The sequence below is a fragment of the Cryptomeria japonica genome, chromosome 2 (assembly GCF_030272615.1).
Source record: "Cryptomeria japonica chromosome 2, Sugi_1.0, whole genome shotgun sequence".
NCBI lineage: Eukaryota > Viridiplantae > Streptophyta > Pinopsida > Cupressales > Cupressaceae > Cryptomeria > Cryptomeria japonica.
Window position 1 is genome coordinate 287762253 of NC_081406.1, and position 15912 is coordinate 287778164.

Consider the following 15912-nt stretch of genomic DNA (forward strand, 5'->3'; position numbering starts at 1 on the left):
CATTGACCGATCACTTGGTTGAGGCCCCTTCACCTTTCTCCTTCCCTAACCTTGAGTCTTTTCCCGATGACTTCATTCTTTCTATAGAGAAAGATGAAACTTGGGAGTTATACTTTGATGGCTCTAAGTGTTGTACAGGATCGGGGGTAGGTGTTGTTCTGATTTCTCCTACAAAGAAATCCATTCCCTTATCCTATCATCTAAATTTCCTGTGTACCAATAACATTGCTGAGTATGAGGCTCTTATAGCGGGAATAAAAGCAGCCTTAGCTCTGAACATAAAACACATACATATCTATGGAGATTCGCAATTGATTATAAGACAAGTAATAGGAATATATCAAGCAAAACAAGACAAATTATCACAATATAGAGACCTTGCCATCTCTTTATTACAAAAATTTGATTCTTATACCATGGAACCTGTTCCTCGAAAAGATAATCGACATGCGGACGCAATGGCATGTGTGGCTTCTCTTGTGTCTTTAGAGGACCCTGTGGTTGATCTTAAATTTGTTATTCACAACCTTATTTCTCCAGCTATTGTAGATGATTCTAGTTTGGTAATATGTTGTGACTTTATAGACTCAGATGAATGGTACTCGCATATCGTAAGATATTTGACCGATGGTACCTTTCCTGATTCCGCTAATAGGAACACTAGGGCTAGAATCCGCAAGCTGTCTGCTAGATATATCATTCTTTCTAATGTTCTTTACCGAAGGGGTTATGATGGTCTTCTCCTTCGCTGTCTTAACAAATCCAAAATCCCCGTTGCTCTTGAAGAGGCACATTCAGGTGCCTGTGGGGGGCATTTTGGAGGCAAATCCTTGGTTCATAGATTGCTTCATATGGGATACTATTGGCAAACTATGCAGAAGGATTCTTTTTCATTTGTTAAGAAATGTCATCAATGTCAACAACATAATAATCTGATTCATGCTCCTACCCAAGAACTTCATTCTCAAGTAGCTTCTTGGCCCTTCTCCGCATGGGGTTTGGATCTTATTGGTAAAATCTCTCCTCCTTCATCTCAAGGATACACCTTCATTATAACCGCAACAGATCACTTTACGAAGTGGGTAGAAGCTATTCCCCTTCGCTCTACTACTGCTGAAGTGATTTGTCAATTTCTTCTAGAAGACATCATTTCTCGATTTGGGATACCTTCCACTATAATCTCAGATAATGGGACATCATTTAAGAACAAGGACGTGAAGAAATTCCTCGAGAAGTATCATATCAAACATCGATTTTCTACACCATACTATCCTCAGTCAAATGGTCAAGCCGAATCATCCAATAAAATAATTGAACAAATTCTTTGCAAAACCGTGAATAAGCATGGTAAGGATTGGAGTAACCAGCTTATCTATGCTCTTTGGGCCTACCGAACGAGTGTACGAATTGCTACAGGAACTACTCCTTATAATCTTGTTTATGGTGCTGATGCTATTATGCCCTTAGAGTTAGAGATTCCATCACTTAGGGTTTCTCTCAAAGGTATAGTAGATGATGATTCTTATAGAGAACAACGACTTCAACAGCTTGAGATGCTTGATGAATAGTGTATAAACGCTCTTGAGCATATTCAAGCGTATCACAAAACTCTACAACCAAGCTATAATGATAAGGTTATTCAACGTTCCTTCTCGGTAGGTGACTTAGTCCTCTATGAGAATCAGCACAATGTGAATGCCTTACCTGTAGAAAAGGGAAAATTTAGTCCTAATTGGCTTGGACCATATATCGTTATTGAGGATTATGGATCAGGTGCTTACAAAATAGTGGATGTAGATGGTACACCTCTTAAAGAACCTATCAATGCTATGCACTTGCATAGATATTATGCTTAATTCTTCATTCCTTATTTATCTTCTTTTCAGTTCTTCAACATTGGATAATATGTTAGTATCTCCTAATTAGAGCAAAATAGAATTTAATGTTATGGTGTTTAATCTATATTGCTTCGTTCTTGAAAAGCGTGTCTCTTTACTTTATAGTTTGTCTTGAATTCATTTATGTAAATTGTAAAAGATTTACATTTCCATTATGCTAGCATATTATACAGTGTCTTTATGTGTTAAGTAGAATCGTATCATGTTGTGTTTAAGTTCAAAATTAAATTACATTAGTTATATGATTCTTAGACTTAATGCATATCTCTTCCCTATCATAAATGTAGTACTTGATTAAATATTTAATTAAGTCACACATGTATCAATTTAATCATGGAGCATTGAGAAATCAATCACATGGAAATTAAATCCTGAACATACATGTACACGTACCAAATGTATTAGATTTAATCAAAGAAAAATATAAATTGTTTTTAAGCATTAAAGATAACACATTTGAGACAAAAGAGAAGCATGTATATATACATATATATATGTGGATCGTATACAAATATAGGTCACTATACATCCAAAATGTGACCTCTCCTACATCATAAAATCATCTCCTATCCCTAGGACTAGTGGCTAGAGAGTGTCGACTGGACGCTCCCTCCTGATCTGGCCGTGAAGGTGGACCCATGGGTGTGTAGCGCGATACAGACCATGAGTGACTCCGAGAGGAACTCCTACGATCCCTATCCATAAGGATCATGCGATAGGTGGTAGCCTCGGCCTGAGCTGCTGCTAGATCTCGCCACGCCCGCTGAAGGTCCTCTGATAGGACTCTCTCTCTCTCCTTCCATATGTCTACCTGTACTCGGAATGGGGAAAACAAGTCCTCATGCAGACCCACGTTCCCCTGAGGCCTATAAGCAATCTGTGAGGAACTGGGGATCTGTGCTATCATAGAAATGTCTATCACTGCCTGCTGAATCAGGGAACGCCACTCCTGCACATTAGCTGTGGTAGTAGAATAGATTTTTGTTAGTACCATTCTATATCATCAAAACATTAATCAATCAATATAAACCTACTATACCTGGATCTCCCTCACGCTAGTAGAGATCATGATACAGTAGCATCTGTGACTGGGATCTACTAGGCTCCCCTCGCTCGACTAATCTATGCACAATGGGTGTAGGCTGGACGGTACTGGGAACATGTCTCCGTATCGCCTCATGTTCCCCCTGTTGGGGAATAAGAGGAGGATCTAGAGCTATGGTATCGTCTCCTGAATGGTGGGGAGCTGCATCCGACTCCTCCTCATCATCTCTATCCTCCTCCTCCTCATCGTCATCCTCATCCTCATCCTCCTCCTCGTCCGCCTCCTCACCTACATCCTCATTCTCCTCATCTCTATCCATGTCCTCCTCCTCCTCCTCCTCGGTACTAGGTTGATCTCCTATAGGTGGATCAGGATCTCCTGTCTCCTCATGACCCTCTCCCTCCTCTAGCTCCTCTGACCTGGATCCCTGGTCCTCATCTCAGTCTCCATGTCTCCATGGGCCGGGATGGCCTGTCGAGTGATCTGGTGGAAAGATAGGACCTGGATATGATCTCATAAACCATGAGACATACCTGCACTGTGCTCTAGGCTCTGTAGAGTAATCAGTGACTACATCCTGATCAGACCCCTCTATGTCTGTAGTCTCGATGTCATCTATCGTCGGTCTCGCTACTGCTCTAGGTCTGGGAAGGACTCGTGAGTGTCAAGTATAGATGGGCACATCGGCTGGAACACACTGCTCTAGCCTGAACTGCCTCCGTACTCGGTCGAAGTAGAAAGGGACTATGATGTGTGAATATCGTCCCTGCAGTAGGCGGTTCCTCTATAGGCATGCTAACTATCTCTCCATCCCATCCCATCTGTGCATCCACAGGTAGGGTCTCCACACTGTCACCTCAGCTGTCAGTCTATCAAAAATCACTCTCCAATATAACAAATCTCCAAATCTCCACTCGCTGGTAAGTGGATAAGAAAACACCCTAGGTCACTCGCTAGCCATACTCAGCGGAAAGCCAACAGGCCTGGTGCATGTGAAATGCTCTAAAATCCACACCTGCAGAAGTGTACATGTCATCAAACTGCAACCCTGTCCAAATACATACTCCTCAAGGTCGTGATAGAAATGTGCAAGCATACTCCGACCCTAAGCATACACTCTCCTGTGTCTCTCCATAGCTCTGATGCACCATGTGAGACCCCCATGCATGTGCGTACCTCGCCCATTAGGGCAGACGGCTAGTGCTATGATGGCGATCATAAGGCATCTCAGAAGGGGTACCTCCCCTGTAGGATGTAAGAGCCAGCTGACCATGATGCGACCTCTTGTCTCGCTCGGCATGACTCTCCCTATGCAATATACCTGCTCTCTCTGATGATCCTCCACTGACCGATCGGTCGCGTATGTAACAGTTGCTCCTCTGATAGGAAGACAATGTATACGGTACACATCCTCGAGTGTAACCGTCAGCTCCCCTACTGGAAGATGAAATGTGCATGTGTTAGGATCCCATCGCTCCATCAATGCCATCAGCATCGCAGGATGGAACCGAATGGCTGGCATGAGGATCACATACCATAATCCCATGATCGATAATGTGTCTCTCTCTAACTGAGTCAGCCGCGGAATCTGATCTCGCAAACTGCGAAGAATATGTCCCGCCGTATGCTCTCTCATGTATGGGAGACCCTACAACACAAAAACATAACCGTAATCAGTACTCGATCATCAAAATCGCTCATGCAAACTGTCGAACATCATATGCTAACCCTAAAATCCCTCGCCAAGCCTTGATTGGGACCATGGCGCCCTGTCAGGGACCATGGCGCCCTGATTGGGACCATGGCGCCCTGTCAGGGACCATGGCACCCTGAGGGGACCATGGCGCCCTGTCAGGGACCATGGTACCCTGAGGGGACCAAGGCGCCCCATAGGGACTATGGCGCCCTGGGTGGGCCCTGGGTCAGAATTTAGGGCCTGCAAACGATCACAGAAAAGTCAAATGTAGAAAAACAAAAGTCAACATTCAGTCAACTCACCTCATCTAGTGGCTCGTCGTCGATCATGGCCTGGTGCAGGATCTCAATCCTCGTAGGATGCTCCGGTCGTCGTGAAGGCATGATGATGGCTATGTGGGCTCCGCTGCAATGAACAATATTCTGAAATCAACAAAGTGACAAATGCGAATGTCACTTTCAAAGTATATACTTTCATTTCTTTATCTTTTACTTTCGAAACCCTAATTTTCCTCTATCACTCATTTCATCATAACTTGAGTTTGGGAGATGCGATTTTTGAGCTGTTTGTTGCATAGGAATCGTATTTTCATTCCCCTACTCTCGAGATGTTCCAAAAAGTGCTCTGATGAAGCCTATTTAGTGAATGTCCCTCATCAATACTCTCTTACATAATTTGTCATAAGTAAACGTGCTACCCTGTTTCACCTCCCTAATAAGCAAGTCGAAACAGGGGGGGCATATAGCTACTCACAAATTTCATCACTTTCCTTAGTAAGCATTAGATGATTTTGTGATCTAACGTGTGTTTTGTAGGGTGCGGTTCCTAACTGTGTACTGCAGATACCGCTGGGGGCTTCGTCCGACAACTTATGGATATATCTTTTTCAAATGATGTTTACTTTTCTGTACTTTAGCTTGCATATGCACGTAGTACTCATATGACCACTAAAGTGGGGGCTAAATGTAGCATCGTAAATTGTACGCATTCGCTAGGGTGGTACAATTTCACACCTAGTTTAGCACCCACCTTAGTGCATTTTACATTTTGCATTGCATTTCTCCTTTAGCACTTAATTAGTCAAGCTAATTAGGTCTAAGGTCCTATTTCATTGTCTTCTACATCATAAAGTTGGGCCCTTTCGTTAAAGCGTGCCCTTTTCATTTTATTCCTTCAATACATCACTCAATCAAAAACCCTAATTAAGTCCTATTTTGAACTTGGGGGCTTGGTTTCAGGGTCAAAACATCTCAAAATCACCTGTAACTTCGGGATTCTCTCTAAAATCATCATATCCGATGACCCTGAAAATTTGGTGAAAAGTTGTCAGGACCATGGCACCCGGAGTGCACATGGTCCCGGACATTTTTCAGGAAATTTTAGGAGCACAATCCAATCATAAAATAAAGCTTAACCCCAAGAAATTGGCGGGATATTCAATCTCTAGGTCGGCCAAAAGACGAAATTATGATCTAAGGTTTCCTACATAAGAGCTCTCTTTCTTCATTTGAAAGGATCCGATTTCTATTTTTTAGGAACCTCATATGCAGCGAAAGAGCAGATCTTTGAAGACTTCAATAACATTCAACATCCCTCTATTAAGCACTTATCAAATTCATTCATCCACTTAGGGCTTGGAAGGCATTGAAGAACAATAGGAGATTACTGACTGAAGATTGGCTTGTACCCCTCCCTTGAGGGTTGGGTATGATTTCATGTTGTTTTCATGTCTTTGCATAAGCTTCAATATATCATTTATTCATGCTTTAGATCACTTTGCATCTTGATTTAGAGCATTTACATTGTCATTTACAAGCAATTAGGGTTTACTTTCTAGGTTGCTCTAGTTTGCTTTCTTGCATTTTAGGACCTTGCACACACACTAGGTCTGCACACACAATACATTTTACAAAACAACTTGGCTATTCGTGGAGGTGGAAATCACCGAAGTGGGGGTTTGACTAAGGCAAAACCCTATATAGCCGCCCATACCATTTTCAGATATATGTGCAGGTTTTGGGACTCGGACGACGTCGCAGGATACAGATCCGGGAAGGGCAGGTCGAGACAGCACTCCGCACCAAATAGCAGAGAAAGAGACTGGGACTGGGGTGCTGGGCGCCCTGATCCTACTAGGACAGGGGCACTGGGTGCCCTGGTCCCTGGTCCTCCGGATAGACAGCATTTCCGACAGTTTCCGATAGTGTTCCAGAGTGCAAAACAACAGTTTTCGGTGTAGTTTTCGAGACAGAATCAGGACAGTGGCACCCACGCCCCCATCCCGAACATTTTTAGTCTGATTTTGACTCCGAGTACACATCTGCATTCTTATTTCATCCTTGTATTTACAATTGTTCATTGTTTAATCTCAATTCTGCAATCTTGTTATTAGTTCATACTTGCATTTTGGGATTAGGGTTTGAACTTGCATCATTTGATCTTCCAATTTCAACAAGGGAATAGAAATCCTAATAGATATCCCGTGGCTCTCTCTTTCACAAAAAGAAGTAGCCAATTGTGTGATATCTCTAGGCTCTTTTGTATTCTGTAATGTGTGTCAAAAGGTAGGATTAGGACATGTTAACCTAGTCTCGCTTTTTCCCCTACACAGAAGTCAATATCCAAAAATTTCTATAGTGTGGAACCAGAGTTGGCAGACTTGAAATAATTTTCAGCTTTCAGAAGACCAAGAGGTTATGTACACAATCTCCCAATACAAGAGTAATTTCAAGAATTACCTCTCCCCCCCATGACTATTCAGGAAGAACTTCCTCAAACAAAGGACTATTGGCCTCCATGGGATCAAAGAAAAAAATTAAAGCATAGACTCTAGACAATGTGGTGGTATCCTTCGTGAAGAACTCTACACTATAATGGAAAATTCATGAGGGAAACTGCAAGATAGTGAAGAGAAATACAATATTGAAAAGTGGGAAGAATGGATCTTGGTTTGGGTTGGGCCAAGTCAGGTGGCTCCTCTAGAAGTTGACAAGATAGAAATCATATTAGGATTTGAAAAAGATCACACTCGTGGAACTTCATCTCTGAGTGATCGATTGCAGTGTTTGGGTAATGCATTCCAAATAGATACAGTTGCATGCCATTCAAGACATTACCCATTTGGAATGCAACAGTATCTATTTGGAATGCATTACTGAAACACCACAATCGATCACTCGCACATGAAGTTCCATGAGTGTGATCTTTTTCAAATCCTAATATGATTTCTATCTTGTCAACCTCTAGAGGAGCCACCTGACTTGGCCCCACCCAAACCAAGATTCTTTCTTCCCACTTTTCAAGATTGTATTTCTCTTAACTATCTTACAGTTTCCCTCGTGAATATTCAATTATAGTGTAGAGTTCTTCATGAAGGACACCACCACATTATCTAGAGTCTATGCTTCAATTTTTTCCTTTGATCCCATGGAGGCCAATAGTCCTTTGTCTGAGGAAGTGCTTCCTGAATAGTCATGGGGGGGAGAGGTAATGTTTGAAATTTCCCTTCTATTGGGAGATTGTGTACATAACCTCTTGGTCTTCTGAAAGCTGAAAATTACTTCAAGTCTGCCAACTCTGGTTCCACACTATAGAAATTTTTGGATACTGACTTCCAAATATCCCTCAATGCAAAAGTATCATTCTCACAATAGAAAAAAGGTTCTCCTTGCATGAACACATTGATTTCCTCCAAGCGTGGCCCAATAGGTTTCGTAAGAACTCCAAAACCAGTTAGTCCCTCCGGACATAAATTAGAGACGTCACATAAGACACTCCAGACATTGTTTGTTTGTATTGCATACTATCTATCTATTTATCACCCTTAAACACTTTCCTCTGCCATTCTCCAATTGCTCTCTTCTAGGCAGCTGATGGGCTTGTTTCCATGTCATTCAAGATAATGCCTGCTTGCTTTCTTTTAGGAAATTTTCCTGCACATGACTCTTGAACTTGTATGTTCTACTTCCATACAGATATAAATTTTAATTCACACTCAGATAATAATTAAATTAAATAAGCATTTGTAATGAAAAGATTTAGTCATTCGATGTTACATATTATCTGATGGAAAGATCCTAGACAATTCTTGGAGAAAGGAAACATCATTGATAATCATTTTTTGCAAATAACACTGAATCAAATAAATTAAAAATGTTTCATGTAATCTTTAAAAGTAGAACTCATTCAATGCTTTCATGCACCGACGACAAAGTCATCTAACCCACACCATTATGCATAATAGAACACATCAATATAATAGGCTATTATAAAGAATATATACAAAAATATGAAAGAACATTAAATTACCATTACAAACCCATAAACCATTAAATAGTGAAAATAGATATAAATTTGTAAATGTCTCCCTATAAACACCACAACCATGACCAAAACAAAAAAAATTCTTACCTGCAAAAACTTAGCTAGTGAGTTGCAAGTCTACAACATCTCTCAAATGATCAAACCATTTCTTAATTTGGTTCTTCTGGTTAGTCAATGGATTTAGTTGCATGTTCAAGTTTTCTATTTGAAGCCTTCTATTTCCCTATATTTGAGACATAATAAAATTCTTGTGAGTAGGAAATTGATTCAGGAGTTACGTGTGAAGAATTTGGCAAAGTAAATGATGACAATCAAACTCAAATTTTATCTGTCTTGATTAAATAATTTTATCTTGATGGCATTAAATTAAAGTTTTTTCTGTATTTTTTGGTGATCTCTGGAGCAGAGGTTGCTTTGCATCGACCTGGGATACATTTAACTTGTGTTGTATCTGCGGAAATATGTATCCTAGGATGATGCAATGCAACCTCTGCTTTGCCAATACTAGATAGAAGAGAAAGTACTTTAATTTAAAGCCATCACGATAAAATGCTTTTGAGACATATATTAGGTATAAAAGGAAGCCTACCCTGTCATTTGAAGGAGTTTACCTACAATTCAAGTGATCTCTTAATTATAAAATCAATTCAATTCCAAGTGAACATGCAATCAAGTATTCATCAAGAATTGAAGGAGAAATCAAGTTAATAAAGATATTTAATAATGATATCATCTTTTAAATTAAGAAATGGCCAGGAGTTTAAGAATGCAAACATTCCATATTGCACACTTCAAGGTATATTAAAATCAATTTAAAGTGTATTCATTTAGGGACCTTTCATAAAATATTCTCAACTTACATATCATAAAAGGATCTTAAAATATTCATTGTTTATAATGATCAGAATTTGGTTGTTCCATACACCTTCCTTTACTATTTTAAAAATATCATCAACCAAAATATTGTGCAGCAGTAGTATGGAGTGCATTTCATCTATTTTATGTCTAAATATTTCATCATACCACTTTCTTTCCAAAGGTGACTAATCGATTGCAGTGTTTGGGTAATGCATTCCAAATAGATCCAGTTGCATACCATTTATCTGTCTTGATTAAAGACTTTTATCTAGATGGCATTAAATTAAAGTTCTTTCTCTATTTTTTGGTGATCTCTAGAGCAGAGGTTGCTTTGCATCAACCTGTGATACATTTAAATTATGTTGTATCTGCGGAAATATGTATCCTAGGATGATGCAATGCAACCACTACTCCACCAATACCAGATAGAAGAGAAAGTACTTTAATTTAAAGCCATCAGGATAAAATGCTTTCAAGACATATATAAGGTATAAAAGGAATCCTACCCCATCATTTGAAGGGGTCTACCTACAATTCAAGTGATCTCTTAGTTATAAAATCAATTCAATTTCAAGTGAACAAGGAATCAAGAATTGAAGGAGAATTCAAGTTGGTGCAGGTGCATTTGGAAGACAAAAGGACTCAATGAAGCCATTAAAGAATTTTGAAGGTCTTAGGAGTGAAGAGCCAATCAATTATGATGTCTTAAGGGGGCAGCCTTAAACAACACACACTAAGCTTTGATGGCTTAGGTGTGTTGTGGGCCCATTCCTTCCCTTGACGTCCTTTCCTGTCTATTTCTGTTAAAAAGACAATCAGCATTAGCATTTGAATTCAAACAATGTTCTCACGTTTAACTGCATAGAACAAAGCAAATGGCATAAGAAACTCCCGTCTATCTCCCAGCTATCATAGAATACCTCCCCGAGGAGATATTCTCATGTCCTTTCTTGCTTTATGCTGTCGATGAAATACATAAGTGTCCTCACAATGCAGTGAATGCAACAAATAGATTTCCATTTTGATATGTTTTATTTGCCAATGTACTCTCTACCTGTGCCAAAATGGGAGCTTTGGAACAGAGTATGAGCTTCCATCAAAGCAGAAGGTAAGGGCAATTAATATTAGATGCTTATGGTTGGAAATGCTCTGTTTGACATGTTTGGAAAATGTGGAAGTATAGACATGAAAATGCATGAATTTTTTAGTGAGATGCATCAAAGAAACATGATCTAATGGAATGCTATGATTGCAGGATATGCACAAGATCATGTGTTTGAAATGGATTTAGAAACTTCCAACCAAATTTGATTAGTGAGTATAGATGTTGTAGTGCAACTGCCCAGGTACACATGCATGCAAAATATGTAAGCTTCGATAAGGCACATGAACTATTTGACATAATGCCTCAAAGATCACCTAATATCCAATGATGGTTGGGAGAAAGAAAACATCATTTTTTTGATAATCTTAAATATTTCTTTATTCATCACTATAAATCTATTATGAATTTAGTCTCAATATTGCAGAAATTTATTCCATTATGAATGCAATATTTAGGGATGTAATCTTTATATATTTTTTTTAATTAGGAAAAGGTCCTAATAGAATCCCCAACTAATTAATCTAGAGAAAGATACCACTAAAGAAAGAAATTCAATCCTCACCACTATGGTCTTGAAGGCTTTTAAGACACTTGGATTCCTATTTTGGCCCGCTTTTCCTTGACCCTATGTTAAGATAGTAAACTAGTTTGAGAGAATCTATTGGGTGGGAAATTGTGTATGGTTGCAATTATTTTCATGCATGGAAAGTGATTTAAAGTTTGGACCAATAGAGGATAAGTATTTCTTGAAATTTAAGGACATGTGTAGAGCACCGCATGGATGTTTCTGCATTATTGAACTCTTTGAATATGTAAATAAATTATTTTTGGTTGATGACAAAGTAAGTGTGGTATTTGTCTTTTCGATATGTTGTGGATAATATTAATCAAATATGGAATTTTTTTTATGCTATATACACTATGTTTTGGATTGAATTTAGGTAAGCGAAGAGGTAATGAAAGAATAAAAGAGGTACATAAAGGAAGAAGAGTGAAATAGGTGGTTTGGGATGGAGGTTACAAGTATATATGATAATTCGCATGGATAATTTGTTGTCTATAAAGAGGCAAATAAGCTATCACAACTTCAACATGAATGAATGCCTCATCTATAGAAGCAAAAGGTACCTCTAATGGTTTCAAAATTTGTCAAAATAGTTATGATATACCAAATAATCAAGTGGAATATCCTTTAGGCAACTAATATTATCTTCAAACTATTTATTTTGATTTTCATCGTATCCTTTCCATGTGCATTTCCCTTGGTTTTAGTCCCATTTTTTCTTTATTTTATTCAAAACAAAATTTATAGATGTCTCTACTTGTCTCACCACTCATTAATTGTTTGGGATTTTCATTCCATTCACCAAGGTTGGCATTTATTCTAAGACTTTGTGTCATGGCCAAGCTAAATTATTTGCCTCTAGTTTCTCTCCAATCTAGTCACCTAGTAGCATGTGAAATCTATCTCTTCCTAATTATTATTCTCTCCATCTTGTTAATGACCATTTCATTAATGAATCCTTCCTCATAATTTTGGATAAGTGAGACAATGTTAGCTCAAGGAATCTTTTCAATCCTCTTTCAAGATTCTTTCCCAAGTAATAATCTTGCATATTGGAAAATAAATTACGCTTCTATTTTTCCAAGCTACTCTTCCTTATAATGTTTAGATTTATTCTAAAGTGCTCATTGTGACTCATGTTTACTACTCTTCCTATTAGTCTCATTCCAATATCTCCTACAAAAATATGGAATGATTACATTTATATTTTAGTTGTGTCTGCTAAATATCCACAAAATTTGGAACAATAATACAATTTTTTAATTATATTTAATTATAAAAGAAAGGATTAAAATGGAACTAAACACTCTAAATAAATTAATTAGGGTTAAAGGGATAAAATAGGATCAATTCATGAAGGCAAGATCTATTATCTCAAAATTAATAGATTCATGCAAGAAAAGAAATATTAAATCTAGAGATAAAATTCTTGAAAAATTTAGCTAGCTAAAAGCGAAAGAATGCTTTCAAGCTCTCATTTTCACATAGAATAGAAAAGGTTGTAGAGGAGAAATCACTATTGAACTTTCCCCTGTCTCATATAACCCTATGTTGGCTAGGCCCCACAATAATTAGAAGATCCTAATTACTACTGTCCTAAACCTTGCATTGACTGTCACAATTTCACAGTGAATTGAGTTAATTAGTCCATTAGCGAGATTGGGAAAGAGTTTGGTATTGAGTTAGGTGTTGGTGGAAGGTTTAAGGAGGTACACTATCATCATAATTAATGTTAGAGAGTGTTTTGTGAAGAAGAATGGCCATGAAAGGGGTGACTGTCCTAAGTGCTTGAGACTATCCAAAAAAGTGAGTGTTGCAGCAATGAATCTTCCTTTGACCTTTGTGTGTTTGGGAGGGTAAAGACCCACATATCAACTATCTACTTTGACATCCTAGCATGGTGTCCACCTACTCTAAAACCTTGTGGGCACTCTCTATCTAATACTAACATATACATAACATGTGCCTCTCATATAACCCTATGTTGGCTAGGCCCCACCATAATTAGAAGATCCTAATTACTAAAAACACTAGATTCTCCCCTAAAAGGTTGTTGAGTCATAGAAGGTCTAGCTTGATAGCCCTATAGTCTCTCATACCTAAAATATCCTTGTGTCTATGATGGTCAAATGTGACTACCCTATGGCCCCTACTATGCTCTAGTAGACCTATGTCCCGAATATTGATACTATTGGGTTTTTCTTTGTAAATAATATAGTAAGTCTAAATTATCCTTTGAAGGATGGGGAGGCCTATGGACACTTTAGTCCCTTAATCAAGGTTGCAAACTTCTCTCATGTCTCTTGTGTCCTCCCATGTACCTCCTTTTCCATAAGAGACTTTGCCATAGCAACCCTAAAGTCATTTGGATTGGCTATGTGTAGGAAAACTAAAATTTTGGGCTTTCCACCCCTAATGAAATAATTGACAAGTAACTTGTCTTGAATGTAATCTACAAACTACAAGAACTCCAAAAACTAACTCTCATGTTGAGCCACTATGAAACCTTATTATGTAAATTGTGAAACTCATCTATGCATCTCTGTCAAAAATATTTCAAAATAGAACACACTTTGAAGCACTCCAAAATGGTATCTGGAGAGGGTTTCCAATGTGAGTTGGTGCATTTTATCCTCCCAGTACCACAAGGTGGAAGCAAGTCCTCTCAAAAATTGCATTAAAAATTATGGCTTTAGGTTGCTCACATATAGATGCAACCCAAAGCATAAGTCCAAGCTAATTAGTAAACAAGACTTATCCTCAACCCCATTTGTGGATCTTAAAAATGTAGAGGATTGGAGATGAAGCAACTCTTGAATATGATCCTTTGGCTGATGATATGTGCTTGTTGTAGTCTATACCTCTTGTATTTATGCATGATGTTTATATGTGCTCTCACAGTTCTGTAGCAGGGATTTCTGTCACTACCATATATACCAGCATCCATAATTAGGATATATTTTACATAATGGCACTTGATCATGCAGATTTAGGTCATCCATCCCCTTAATTAGGATATATTTTAAATATGGAAAGTAGTGTTAATATGTTTCAAGCTAACTATATTGTTCATTATTTAAAATGCAGTGTTTAAATAATACATGATTGTAGGATTGTTCAACAGTTTAGGTCTTGTAAGAAATTCTTCTTTTAAATCGATCATATCATATTATAGAAACCTCTCACCATCTCTGCTATTGCCAATTAATCTGATAAATATATAATAAAATTTGAATCTAAATATTTGAATATGTATAACAATGAATTTGTTGATTATACCTTACCTTTTTCCTGCACCGATTAAACCATTCCTACATCCTACAATGATTAAACCCAAAAGGAACTATGTCCAACTCCCTCCTTCATGTTCATCGGGGGATGACCCCTACTTGCATGTTCCCTATTGTGATCCCCATTGTGATCCCCTAATATGCCCTGAGACAACACAAACTAAGATACCTTGGGAGGGCCTTTAGGTAGGCACTCGTTCGCTCGACCAAGAAGGGATGCTTGCACAAATAGTTATGGTTGAAGCTAGCGAAGATGGATAGAGATTCAATAGTGTGGTATATATGTTTGCAAAATGTGGAAGCATCCGCAAAGCAGGTGAGATGTTTCACAGAATGCCTCAAAGAGATGTCATTTCATGGAACTCAATGATGGGAATGGTGAATACTCAATGGTTAAGGAAAAAAACCATAAAATTCATTTATCTACTTGATATTGGAGCACAAGTCTTAGAATAAAAACCTATCAAGGGCCTGGAATTGAGGGTTAATCATCTTGCCAAATCACTTGGAGTTGTGATCCAAGATTCCTCTATTTTGAACTGTTTTGATATTAGGGCCTTGCTCTTAGCCTCGTCAAAATACTTGATCCCAAATAGACTCATTCACCTCTAAACCAAAAACCCAATAACACTTCCAACATCATTAAATATTTGATAAACTTTTCAAAAGATCTTTTTGTTATTTATGGGAATTTTTTAACAATTACATAATTCTCATATAGATTGGAATAAAACAATAAACATATGTAAAAGATTTGTCCACAACAACATCTACCACTAAAAGTTTGCACCATTACATGCACCTGCAAATTCATATTTTAACATAAACATGATGCAAGACAATAATAATTTGAAATAGATGTCCACCACACATACGATCTCCTTCAAGATAACCATTAAAATATGAAGTACACAACCTATCTTCCCTACAATGAGGAAAATACAAATTATCTAACACCAGAAGATGCAATCAACATCACTCCAATGGCTTCCTAAAAACCAAAGCAAGATCTATCTAGACATAGTTCAAAATTTTTCATACCATTTAAAATAATGTCTCCCATTACCAGCGACTGATTGATCAATGTCGGCTAGTGTCCACCTCCACTTCCACCAAATCATACTCCATCACC